This window comes from Pinus tabuliformis, chromosome 1_2 (genome assembly GCF_031772625.1).
Source record: "Pinus tabuliformis cultivar Carrire ecotype Pingquan chromosome 1_2, CPIR1, whole genome shotgun sequence".
NCBI classification, from domain to species: Eukaryota; Viridiplantae; Streptophyta; class Pinopsida; order Pinales; family Pinaceae; genus Pinus; species Pinus tabuliformis.
In genome coordinates this window covers 684002875-684014470 of record NC_142298.1, presented here as the reverse complement: position 1 = coordinate 684014470, position 11596 = coordinate 684002875, and the positions used below count along the sequence as shown (strand labels likewise).

Sequence of the window (11596 nt, the reverse complement as noted above, 5' to 3'; positions counted from 1 at the left end):
TCAACTTTAAGATTCTTCCATTCATAGGTAGTTACAAGAGCTATAAGCATGCAACTACTAAATTGCAACTACCAACAATGCAACTACTAAATTGCAACTACCAACAGTATAAACGAAGCCTTTACAACTTCCAAAGGACTAATTAAAAAATAAAAAATATGAGCAGTATTCCATCAACAACTTTAATATGTCCTGTAAATTAATTGCAACTACCGATGGTATAAACGAAGCCTTTACAACTTCCAAAATTCTTGCATTCATAGGTAATTACAAGAGCTATAATCATGCAACTACTAAATTGCAACTACCGATGGTATAAACAAAGCATGCAATTACTAAATTGCAACTACCGATGGTATAAACAAAGCCTTTACAACTTCCAAAGGCCTAATTAAAAAATAAAAAATATGAGCAGTATTCCATCAACTTTAAGATTCTTCCATTCATAGGTAGTTACAAGAGCTATAAGCATGCAACTACTAAATTGCAACTACCAACAATGCAACTACTAAATTGCAACTACCAACAGTATAAACGAAGCCTTTACAACTTCCAAAGGACTAATTAAAAAATAAAAAATATGAGCAGTATTCCATCAACTTTAATATTCAGAATAAACGAAGCCTTTACAACTTCCAAAACTTTAATATTCAGAATAAACGAAGCCTTTACAACTTCCAAAACTTTAATATTCAGAATAAACGAAGCCTTTACAACTTCCAAAGGACTAATTAAAAAATAAAGAATATGAGCAGTATTCCATCAACTTTAAGATTCTTGCATTCGTAAGTAGTTAAAGAGCTATAAGCATGCAACTACTAAATTGCAACTACCAATAGTATAAACGAAGCCTTTACAACGTCCAAAGGACTAATTAAAAAATAAAAAATATGAGCAGTATTCCATCACCTTCAAGATTCTTCATATAGGTAGTTAAAGAGCTATAGAGCTGCAACTACTAAATTGCAACTACCAATAGTATAAACGAAGCCTTTACAACGTCCAAAGGACTAATTAAAAAATAAAAAATATGAGCAGTATTCCATAGATTCTTCAAGATTCTTCATATAGGTAGTTAAAGAGCTATAAGCATGCAAGTCTTGTAAATTGCAACTACCGACGGTATAAACGAGCCTTTACAACTTCCAAGATTGTATAGGTAGTTAAAGAGCTATAAGCATGCAAGTCTTGTAAATTGCAACTACCGACGGTATAAACGAGCCTTTACAACTTCCAAGATTGAATCTTGGATTCATAGGTAGTTACAGGAGCTATAAGCATGCAAGTCGTGTAAATTGCAACTACCTATTGTATGAACATAACATATAAACGACGCCTTCACAACTTCCAAGAAATTAAAAAATAACTTTACAACTTCCAAGATTGAATCTTGGATTCATAGGTAGTTACAGGAGCTATAAGCATGCAAGTCGTGTAAATTGCAACTACCTATTGTATGAACATAACATATAAACGACGCCTTCACAACTTCCAAGAAATTAAAAAATAAAAAATATGAGCAGTATTCCATCAACTGAAAGATTATTGCTTTCGGTAGATATCTTGGATTCATAGGTAGTTATGAGAGCCTTTACAACTTAGATTGAATCTTGGATTCATAGGTAGTTACAGGAGCTATAAGCATGCAAGTCGTGTAAATTGCAACTACCTATTGTATGAACATATAAACCACGCCTTCACAACTTCCAAGAAATAAAAAAATAAAAAATATGAGCAGTATTCCATCAACTGAAAGATTATTGCTTTCGGTAGATATCTGAGCAGTATTCCATCAACTGAAAGATTATTGCTTTCGGTAGATATCTGTATCAATAAGTTTTTATTGCAAGTCCAAAAACAAAAATGAAAAAAATTATTGAAATATCTGTATCAATATGTTTTTTTTTACAGAAGTCCATAAACAAAAATGAAAAAAAATTCTTGCTTTCAATAGATATCTGTATCAATATGTTTTTTTACAGAAGTCCATAAAAAACAAAAATGAAAAAAATATGTATCAATATGTTTTTTAACAGAAAGTCCATCAAAACAAAACACAAAGGCTGCGGCAATGGAAAAATATGAGTAGTAGATATATGTATCAGTGTTTAAACAATAGCCATCAACTGAAAGATTCTTGCTTTCAGTTGATATCTGTATCAATGTTTAAACAATATTCATCAAGCTTTCCATAGATATATCAATGTTTAAACAATAGTCATCAAACTTTCAAAAGATATCTCTGTGAATGTTTAAACAATAATATTGCAGAAACTCGTGCATTTTTTGTCAATTGAATTACTTGAATCTGAGCTCCAGTAGTATTCCCGAGTCTGACAAAGTTTCGGCATACACTAGATTTGTCTGAATGCACATGAACATATGAAAATACTACAATAGTCATCAAACTTTCAAAAGATATCTCTGTGAATGTTTAAACAATAATATTGCAGAAACTCGTGCATTTTTTGTCAATTGAATTACTTGAATCTGAGCTCCAGTAGTATTCCCGAGTCTGACAAAGTTTCGGCATACACTAGATTTGTCTGAATGCACATGAACATATGAAAATACTCGTGGTACAAAGAAATGGTAGATATATGTATCAATGTTTAAACAATAGTCATCAACTGAAAGATTCTTGCTTTCAGTAGATCTCTGTATCAATATTTAAACAATATTCGTCATATCTGTATCTGTATCACTGTTTAAACAATGGTATTGCAGAAACTCGTGCATTTTTTCTCAATTGAATTACTTGAATCTGAGCTCCAACAGTATTCTAACCCAAAAATGCTGACTGAGTTACTAAATATAATATTCCTGAGTCTGGCAAAGTTTCGGCATAAACCAGATTTGTCTGAATGCACATGAACATATGAAAATACTCGTGGTACAAAGAAAGGTTAGGTTTTAAAAATAGAAACTGAGAAACCCTCGGCAAGAATATTCATGAATTACGCTCCAATTACTTTCAATTTTTACACGACCTAGCAAGATATAGTGACCAGGATTGCACCTAGATACTCATTTAGGTAGGATTTACAGTTTATTAATCTCCATCTATAGTACTAAACAATATCTGATGAAAATTACAATCTTGGTAGGAATGCCTCGAATTTACAGTTTATTAATCTCCATCTATAGTACTAAACAATATCTGATGAAAATTACAATCTTGGTAGGAATGCCTCGAAAACTGGAACACAAGTGAAGCATTTCACTAAAAATACGCTACCATTATTCATGGTATTCTTGTAAATAAAGAGTCGGTAGACACTTGTTCTTATGTTCCCATTGAACTATCTTGACGGTGGTTCTGAACCTTGGTTACTTGGTGTTGGATTTGATCCGCCAGTTCCATTATCTGGGGGTCCAACACCCCATTTCCCTTCTTACTCTGAAGGCTCAATAACATGAACTCCTCCATCTGTCATTCCAAGAATGAATTGATTCGGTTCGGATGGGATGTAAAGCGACGACTAGGGGATATGGATTACTGCTGCATAAATAACCCAAACAATAAATTAAATCGTAATATGCCTTGAACAATAAATCAAATCATAGTATGCGCTTGTCAAAAAGCCAAGTCTTAAAAATAGATGTATCAACCATGACAGAATGAAAAAGTCCATTTACATGTTCATTCTCGATGGTAAATATGCAGAAGGTGCAATGCGACAGTGAGGGATCAAGCTTTCTGCATCAAACACTCCAACTGCACCATCACAGAAGCTCGGATAAACTAGGATGTTGTCACATGAGTATATGGTGCTTGGCGCTTGAAATAGGAGTAGATAGGGAATCATGAGGAGACCACTGCAATCCAACCATGTAACAAGTTCATCCAATCAGATACAGAAGGTAAGTGACATTATATAACTGTCTATAACCATGTAACAAGTTCATCCAATCAGATACAGAAGGTAAGTGACATTATATAACTGTCTATGTTTGAATTCAAAAATGCTTACAAGTACTTACATGGCGATATATAGTAAGCTGCTTCTCATGAACAACGAACAAGTGAATTTAATTATTATGAGACTGTACTGTTGTATCCTCGACTGGTGGTGATGATCTTCCTGGCATGGCGCCTCCGGAAGCATCATATATATAGTAAGCTGCTTCTCATGAACAACGAACAAGTGAATTTAATTATTATGAGACTGTACTGTTGTATCCTCGACTGGTGGTGATGATCTTCCTGGCTGTACTGGTACAACTTTTGACTTCCGCTAGTCCCACCCATCTATACCCCATAATAGACGTAACTGCCAAAAGACGTGTTTGAGTGCATGAACTTTTTTACTCGGTAAATTTATGTATTTTTTAAAGTGAACATCATGGAGGCAGACTATATAATAATAAAAGAAACTATATACCTGGGCATCAGTTTCAGAAGACACTAACACATTCAAAATATGTGAAAAGGCCAGGCCTGTGCTTTTCTTTTCCTCCAGCTTTTTTTTTAGCTTTAAAGATTGCAGCAAGTTCAGAGCATGCCGCTTAAATGCCATTTTTGGTAAAAGGGCACAATGAAGAAAAATGATAAGAATTTTAAATTCAAAGATATATTCACAGGCAACACCTCATCAACTCAAACATTGTGTATTGTGTATTTGAATTGATGAATCCTCCATGCCAATTGGAATGATGTTATTGTCTTGAGGGTGGAAAGCCAGAAAAGTGGCTCCAGGAGGAGGTTGCATGAAATATGCAATGACCTACAATGTATCTCTAATTAGTATGCCGTAGCCTGCCGTGAAACGGGTGATTCAGATAAATTGTGAGCCTTTGAAATCTTAGCCTATAGTGAGGAACGTTACGCAAGAGCCTTCTAGAGTTGTCCTGAACTGAACACCATTACCCCCATAATTTGAAAGTTGACGGTGGGATTAGAGAATAAACCCCTAATTAGCATGCCATGAAACCAGTGATTTAGATAAATTGGGAGCCTTTGAATTCTTAGCCTATAGTGAGGAACATTACACAGAACCTTCTAAAGTGATCCTGAACTGAACACCATTACCCACACATAATTTGAAAGTTGAAGGTGAAGACATTAGAGAATAAATCCCTAAGCAAACCAATGTACCAAGAAATTATATATTATATATATAATCGGAAACATTGAAATGAAACTGGTCTTTAGGTAAAAGGCTCTGTTACCTTAAATGTCATCATATTGAACAAGGAGACCTTGCCACCAAAAGCAGACATCATATGCCTATAGTGAGGAACATTACACAGAACCTTCTAAAGTGATCCTGAACTGAACACCATTACCCACACATAATTTGAAAGTTGAAGGTGAAGACATTAGAGAATAAATCCCTAAGCAAACCAATGTACCAAGAAATTATATATTATATATATAATCGGAAACATTGAAATGAAACTGGTCTTTAGGTAAAAGGCTCTGTTACCTTAAATGTCATCATATTGAACAAGGAGACCTTGCCACCAAAAGCAGACATCATATGTGAATCATTCTTAGACAAAGCTATACAAGCAGCCGCTTCTTCTGGATTTGTGTCAACAATGTCATTATTCATAACGACCCACTAGCTTGCTGCCACATCCGTGGTGGAATCATTACTACATAAGAAAACAGCTGCAAATTATATGTCAAAAATTACAACTAACAAATAAATAAATAAAACAAGCTAAAATAAGAAGGAAGCAAATGACAACTATTTAAGAACCCCACCTTTCCAGATGGATTCGAGTCACTCCGCGGCCATTTTCATAGGTTATGGAGAGCATTGGATGCCAGTGCTAAAACAGCGACACCGGAATTGGTGTATATCAGTCTTACTACCTGCAAGAAATAGCACATTCCTTGTTTGGATCGATCAATATCGACAGAATTTAGTGTTTTCTGTGTAATAGAAGGATGATTGCATACCTCGATCGCATGCATTGTGGCAGGCAACCTAGAGACCTACACTGACCCGAATCATTGATTCAGTCAATTTCCAGTTCTTGCTCGTCTGTAACCTCATCTAGAAGCCTTGGTTTAACATCTGGGGTCGGACTGCTATCTATACTACTCTGCACACATGTCTCGAGTGTAGATAATTGTTAGAATCCATTGATCATATCATCCTATTCAAGATATGCCAAAATAATGGTTAATAGAACATTTGAAAGGGGAAAAGAACAAAATCCTATGGTATATGGAAACTTGAAAGCAACAATATATGGACTCTGGAGTGAAAGTTTAGAAAATGATAAAAGTTTTGAAAATGGATATGGCTGGACAAATATGAAGCTCTTACAAAATTGGTCTTTGACAATGTAGGTGGAAGTCTCCCCGAACGTTCGATAGCGTTGGGCAGGGAGCCAGGAGCATTGATTGCTGGAAACATGACATTCACAATTGAAGTTTGCATAGTAAAAAAGATCTAGTTAGAATTTAAACTTTATCATTAATTAGCAGTGCATGTTTAGCAGTGCATGTACATAGTAAATGTGCATGGAAGAAGCAAATTACCTTTGTTGTCATTGTCTCTGGTGGCACTCTCGTTCCCTCAAAGGATCACTCTCCAGCATGCGAATTAAGCGAAATCCCTCTGCATTGGCTAAGATCAATATGCCATTGAACTTTAACATAAGCGAAATCCCTCTGCATTGGCTAAGATCAATATGCCATTGAACTTTAACATTAATTAGCTGTGCATGTACATAGTAAATGTGCATGGAAGAATCGATTTACCTTTGTTGTCATTGTCTCTGGTGGCACTCTCGTTCCCTCAAAGGATCACTCTCCAGCATGCGAATCAAGCTAAATTAAGCTAAATCCCTCTGCATTGGCTAAGATCTTTATGCCATTGTCATTTGTTGTGAATGCAAACGAGGAACCATCTTTACTGAAATGAAGGCGAGGACTAGCCTGCAGCTTTTTGGAATAAGCACAAAGATTATACACTGAGATGAGATGTGATCAAGACAACTTAAAATAATCCGTTGAAACTTTTTCGGTCAAAATCATTATCTCTCAAACTCTAAAAATAAACCATCCTCATCTTCAAAAGAAGCTTCTTACCCAACTACCCTCAACATCAATTGTTGTGAGGATATTAGTGTTATCCATGTCCTGAAACTTTATTTGAAATTCATTACCTGTTCCCAAAACTTATTTTGTAATATTCTTTTTTTATAGGATCAAAGTGGACAGAATCTGCCCATGGTAACATGGTATTCATGGTGGTATTTGCCCATGGTATTTTCAATCATTTTGAGGGAAAAATGATAAAATAAAGTTTCTAGAGAGTACATCACTCTATAAAAGGGGATAGGAGGTAAAAGGGGATAGGAGGAGTTTCTAGAGAGTACATCACTCTATAAAAGGGGATAGGAGGTAAAAGGGGATAGGAGGAGTTTCTAGAGAGTACATCACTCTATAAAAGGGGATAGGAGGTAAAAGGGGATAGGAGGCTGACAGTAGGATTGACAGTAGGATCAACCTGAGTTTATGATAAAATAAAGTTTCTAGAGAGTACATCACTCTATAAAAGGGGATAGGAGGTAAAAGGGGATAGGAGGAGTTTCTAGAGAGTACATCACTCTATAAAAGGGGATAGGAGGTAAAAGGGGATAGGAGGCTGACAGTGGGATCAACCTGAGTTTATCTATATTATTGTGTTTTCTTGAAAAATTGGCATGACCAGTTCCAGTTTGATCCCAGGGACGAAAACCCCGTGGGTGTGATTTGTCTGGCAGATCCATTCAGGGTCCACGATTGTGCTTCAGTCTTTTGTTTTCTCTTTTGTTGAGCAACTTGCGTGGCTCCAATATTTTGTACGGGCATGTACTATCTTCTTCAGTTAATAATATAAATAAAGGCTGCATTTATTTTAGGTTCTTGTGTTCTATTTTTGGCTTGTCAATATTTCATTTAGAACACTAAAACATTTCATCAGATTTGTTGATTATTTGGCCATTTGGGACCTTACAATGGTATCAAAGCTGTGCATCCTGCCAACCTGAGGGTTCTTGCCAAAGTTCAGGTTTATATTACAGTTTTAAAAAATTCTTGTTGTAACTTCGGTGGGATTTCTTCTCACCCTAGCGGACATTTTCCTATCTTCGGTGATACCAGTTGTCACCCTAGATTGGTCTATTATTAATTTTATTTGGTTCATACGAGTGGTTTGAGATCGAATCTAGGACTATCATACTAGATCTGTCATCCAAGACCAATATCAAGCCTATTACAGATTTGAGGGAGATCTAATGAATTGATACATTACAATCTTCGTTGTCGTTGTCGTAGTCAAGCCTCTCTCCGGGGATTAGTCTCATATCAGGGTCATCATTTGCAAAACAAGAATCTGAGTAATTAAGGCCGTATTATTAATTCCTTCGGGGAAGATTATCCTTTGAAGATCGTATTTGAGAAGGGTTAGTCCCAATATTATCATTGTTAACAGGTCTCGGGTTAAATCATTGCGGTGTATCATTGGGGTTGTTTATACAGGATTGAAGGTCGTAAAGCCCAACACATATCAAGGCCGAGGGTCCATTCGAGAAGGCCATTCATATGCCAGATTCCATAGGCTGACAAGCCATACTCTGTGCCTAGGCCCTTCTTGTGCATAATCACTTGACCACAAGGCCGACAACTATACGATCTTCCAATAGCCAAATCTCAGGACCGGAAATCATATTTTCATGCACAAGAAGTGACGAGAACGATTGCAGAAAAGATCAGTTTGTTAAGACAGGACGTTGGGCAATTGCAGGCGGCGTTACGCCACAATAGGGACGATTGTCTACACCATTAACTGTCAGCGCTCCAGGGTTCTGCCGGTCAAAATTCCAACCAAAACTGCTGATCCATAATTGGACTTTGGGAAACCATAGCTATAGCAAAAAAGTCTAAGTATTCACTGCAGCATTGCAGGGTTCCCGCACTTGGATGAAATCAAAGATGGGAGGACCAGACATAGAGGTGATTTATAGAAATGGGCTTTGTACTCATTTATTCCTGAAGGACCACAAAAGTATGTGCGTCATCACTGGAAAGAGAAGGGTGACGGGATCTTACAGTTAAGCTCTTGAAAACCCTACATAGGGTTTAATCCCAATCATTCAGAGATTCGAAGCAGAAAGGACGAATAAACTTATGATGGTATTATTGCAAAATTTATATCTCTCCCTTGCCTCTGGTGTTGAAGCGTCGAAATGAGGTAGAACATCAACTAAAGGCCCCATGTTCTGATCAACGATATTCATAGGCCACAAGGCCACCTACTCGATTCCGCTCGAGGAGGAAGAAGCCAGAGGTTCAATCTATTGTAGAACAACTACTCCATCTGGAACATAATTTGATGTAGAAGGAAGAGAAAAAAGCCGTAACACCCGCTATTCTAGTTTCGAAATTGACTGAATTGATGAAATCTCTGCAATTTGGACGAAGTATTGGATAATGTCTTCAACACCTTTTGAAGAGTTAGGAAAGCCTCTCCTGCCACACACGCATTTCTAGTTACGGAGGGCGACGTTCCTCCTCCATTTGCTTCGATGTAGGTGAAGAGCTGTCGTGGGAAATAAAATAGAATAACGAAAAATCCATACACAACCGTGCACGCGACAATCACAGGGAAAGCACAAGTTTTGGATCAGAATTTAGGGCTGACATGTGCCCTAAACAAAGCTCAGAAATTGCAAAAATGTCGACGTCAAGGCGAGCAGCAGGAGGTTGTAGAACAAGGTATGTACATCCTCTCTTATTGATGTTGTTTGCTAGTAGATGGTTGTTCTAGTTTGGACAGAGTTTGAAGGGCATCTGAATGATTGTTTGGAGGGAGCAGAAGGTGTCCTTACAACCCTAGATCTGTTGACAAGAACAACCTTGACAGTTGTAAGACAGGCAGACTTTAAGAAGCCTAAGGGTTTTGTTCTTAGATAAATAAGACCAACCAAGTAGGCTTATGAATCAACACTAAGTTGATTGTTGGAGAAAGATTTTTGACAGTCATAATCCGCAGCCCTCCATGCCCTAAGATTGTCTTCATTGGAGCAATACAAGAAGGCAATAATGGGAAGAGGTCCCAAACAATTGAAGAGAAGTAGTGGGAAGTCTACGAGTTGTTTAGAAACGATCCTATGTGTTGATTTGTTGATGGACTAATGATGAGCTAGAAGGCAGTTGGTGAGCCATGTTCAATGACTTAAAGGAGCAAGATTCATTGATAGAGGCAAATGAAGTTGTGGAACGCTACATCAACGAGTAGGTGAAGTGTTGTCTTGTTCACGGTAGATTGGTTAATGAAGCATTGACATCAAACCCTAGTTTGTATTCCCTGTATCAAGGATTGCATGAGGGCTACTCACAAGAAGATCCTATGTGTTGATTTGTTGATGGACTAATGATGAGCTAGAAGGCAGTTGGTGAGCCATGTTCAATGACTTAAAGGAGCAAGATTCATTGATAGAGGCAAATGAAGTTGTGGAACGCTACATCAACGAGTAGGTGAAGTGTTGTCTTGTTCACGGTAGATTGGTTAATGAAGCATTGACATCAAACCCTAGTTTGTATTCCCTGTATCAAGGATTGCATGAGGGCTATGATCCTTGGTACAGGAGCCTTAGACAGTTGTACTACAATTTGTTAATATAACCAAGTTGGGTTGTTAAAAAATGGTAAAAAGTTGCCTATTTATGTACATGTTGATTTATTGTTGTATTTATACCACTGTGCAAAGTAGTTTGTTGTGGCATTTGAGTTGGCCGTGTCATAGATTCAAAGACCCTAACCAAGATACTCTAGTGCCATGGAAAATCAACATCCTCATCTCTAGGGCACATTGTGTGGGGGTGTGCGTGTGATGTGGAGAAACAGATCACATAAATTTAAACATACCATTTGATGTATATGTCAAACCACTAACTAAGTAGTACTAGTCAAGAACCATGCTAGAAGGAGAAAACTTCAAGTAAACAAACAATAATAACACTATTTTGTTGGAATAAATTTAAACATACCATTTGATGTATATGTCAAACCACTAAGTAGTACTACTCGAGAACCCTCTAGGGCAGTCTACGAGTTGTTTACAAACGGAGTTGTAAAAAACTCACAAGAATACCCTATGTGTTGATTCAATGATGGACTAATGATCAGCTAGAGGGCAGTTTGTGAGCCATGTTCAATGACTTAAAGGAGCAAGATTCATTGAAAGAGGCAGATGAAGTTGTGGAACGCTACATCAGCGAGTAGGTGAAGTGTTGTCTTGTTCACGGTAGATTGGTTAGTGAAGCAATGACATAAAACCCTAGTTTGTATTTCCTGTATCAGTGATTGCATGAGGACCATGATCCTTCGTACAAGAGCCCTAGATAGTTGTACTACAATTTGTTAATATAATGAAGTTTGGTTGCTGAAAAATGGTAAAAAGTGGCCTATTTATGTACATGTTGATTTATTGTTGTATTTATTCCGCTGTGCAAAGTAGTTTGTTGTGGCATTTGAGTTGGGCGTGCCATAGATTCAATGACCCTAACCTAGATACTTGAGTGCCATGGAAAATCAACATCCTCATCTCTAGGGCACATTGTGTGGGGTGTGCGTGTGATGTGGAGAAAC

The 11596-nt window shown here is 37.1% G+C and overlaps 1 long non-coding RNA gene across 1 annotated transcript; it reads right to left on the bottom strand.

Annotated features, from left to right (window-relative positions):
• Nucleotides 1-3340: 3340 nt before the first annotated feature.
• LOC149207562 (uncharacterized) lies at nt 3341-6897 on the bottom strand. Its single transcript, XR_016252667.1, has 9 exons — nt 6722-6897; nt 6500-6578; nt 6285-6392; nt 5912-6057; nt 5714-5824; nt 5430-5617; nt 4091-4274; nt 3640-3819; nt 3341-3502 (listed from the first exon to the last, which is right to left on the bottom strand). It is a non-coding gene; the product is annotated as an uncharacterized LOC149207562 (long non-coding RNA).
• Between the last annotated feature and the right edge of the window lie 4699 nt (nt 6898-11596).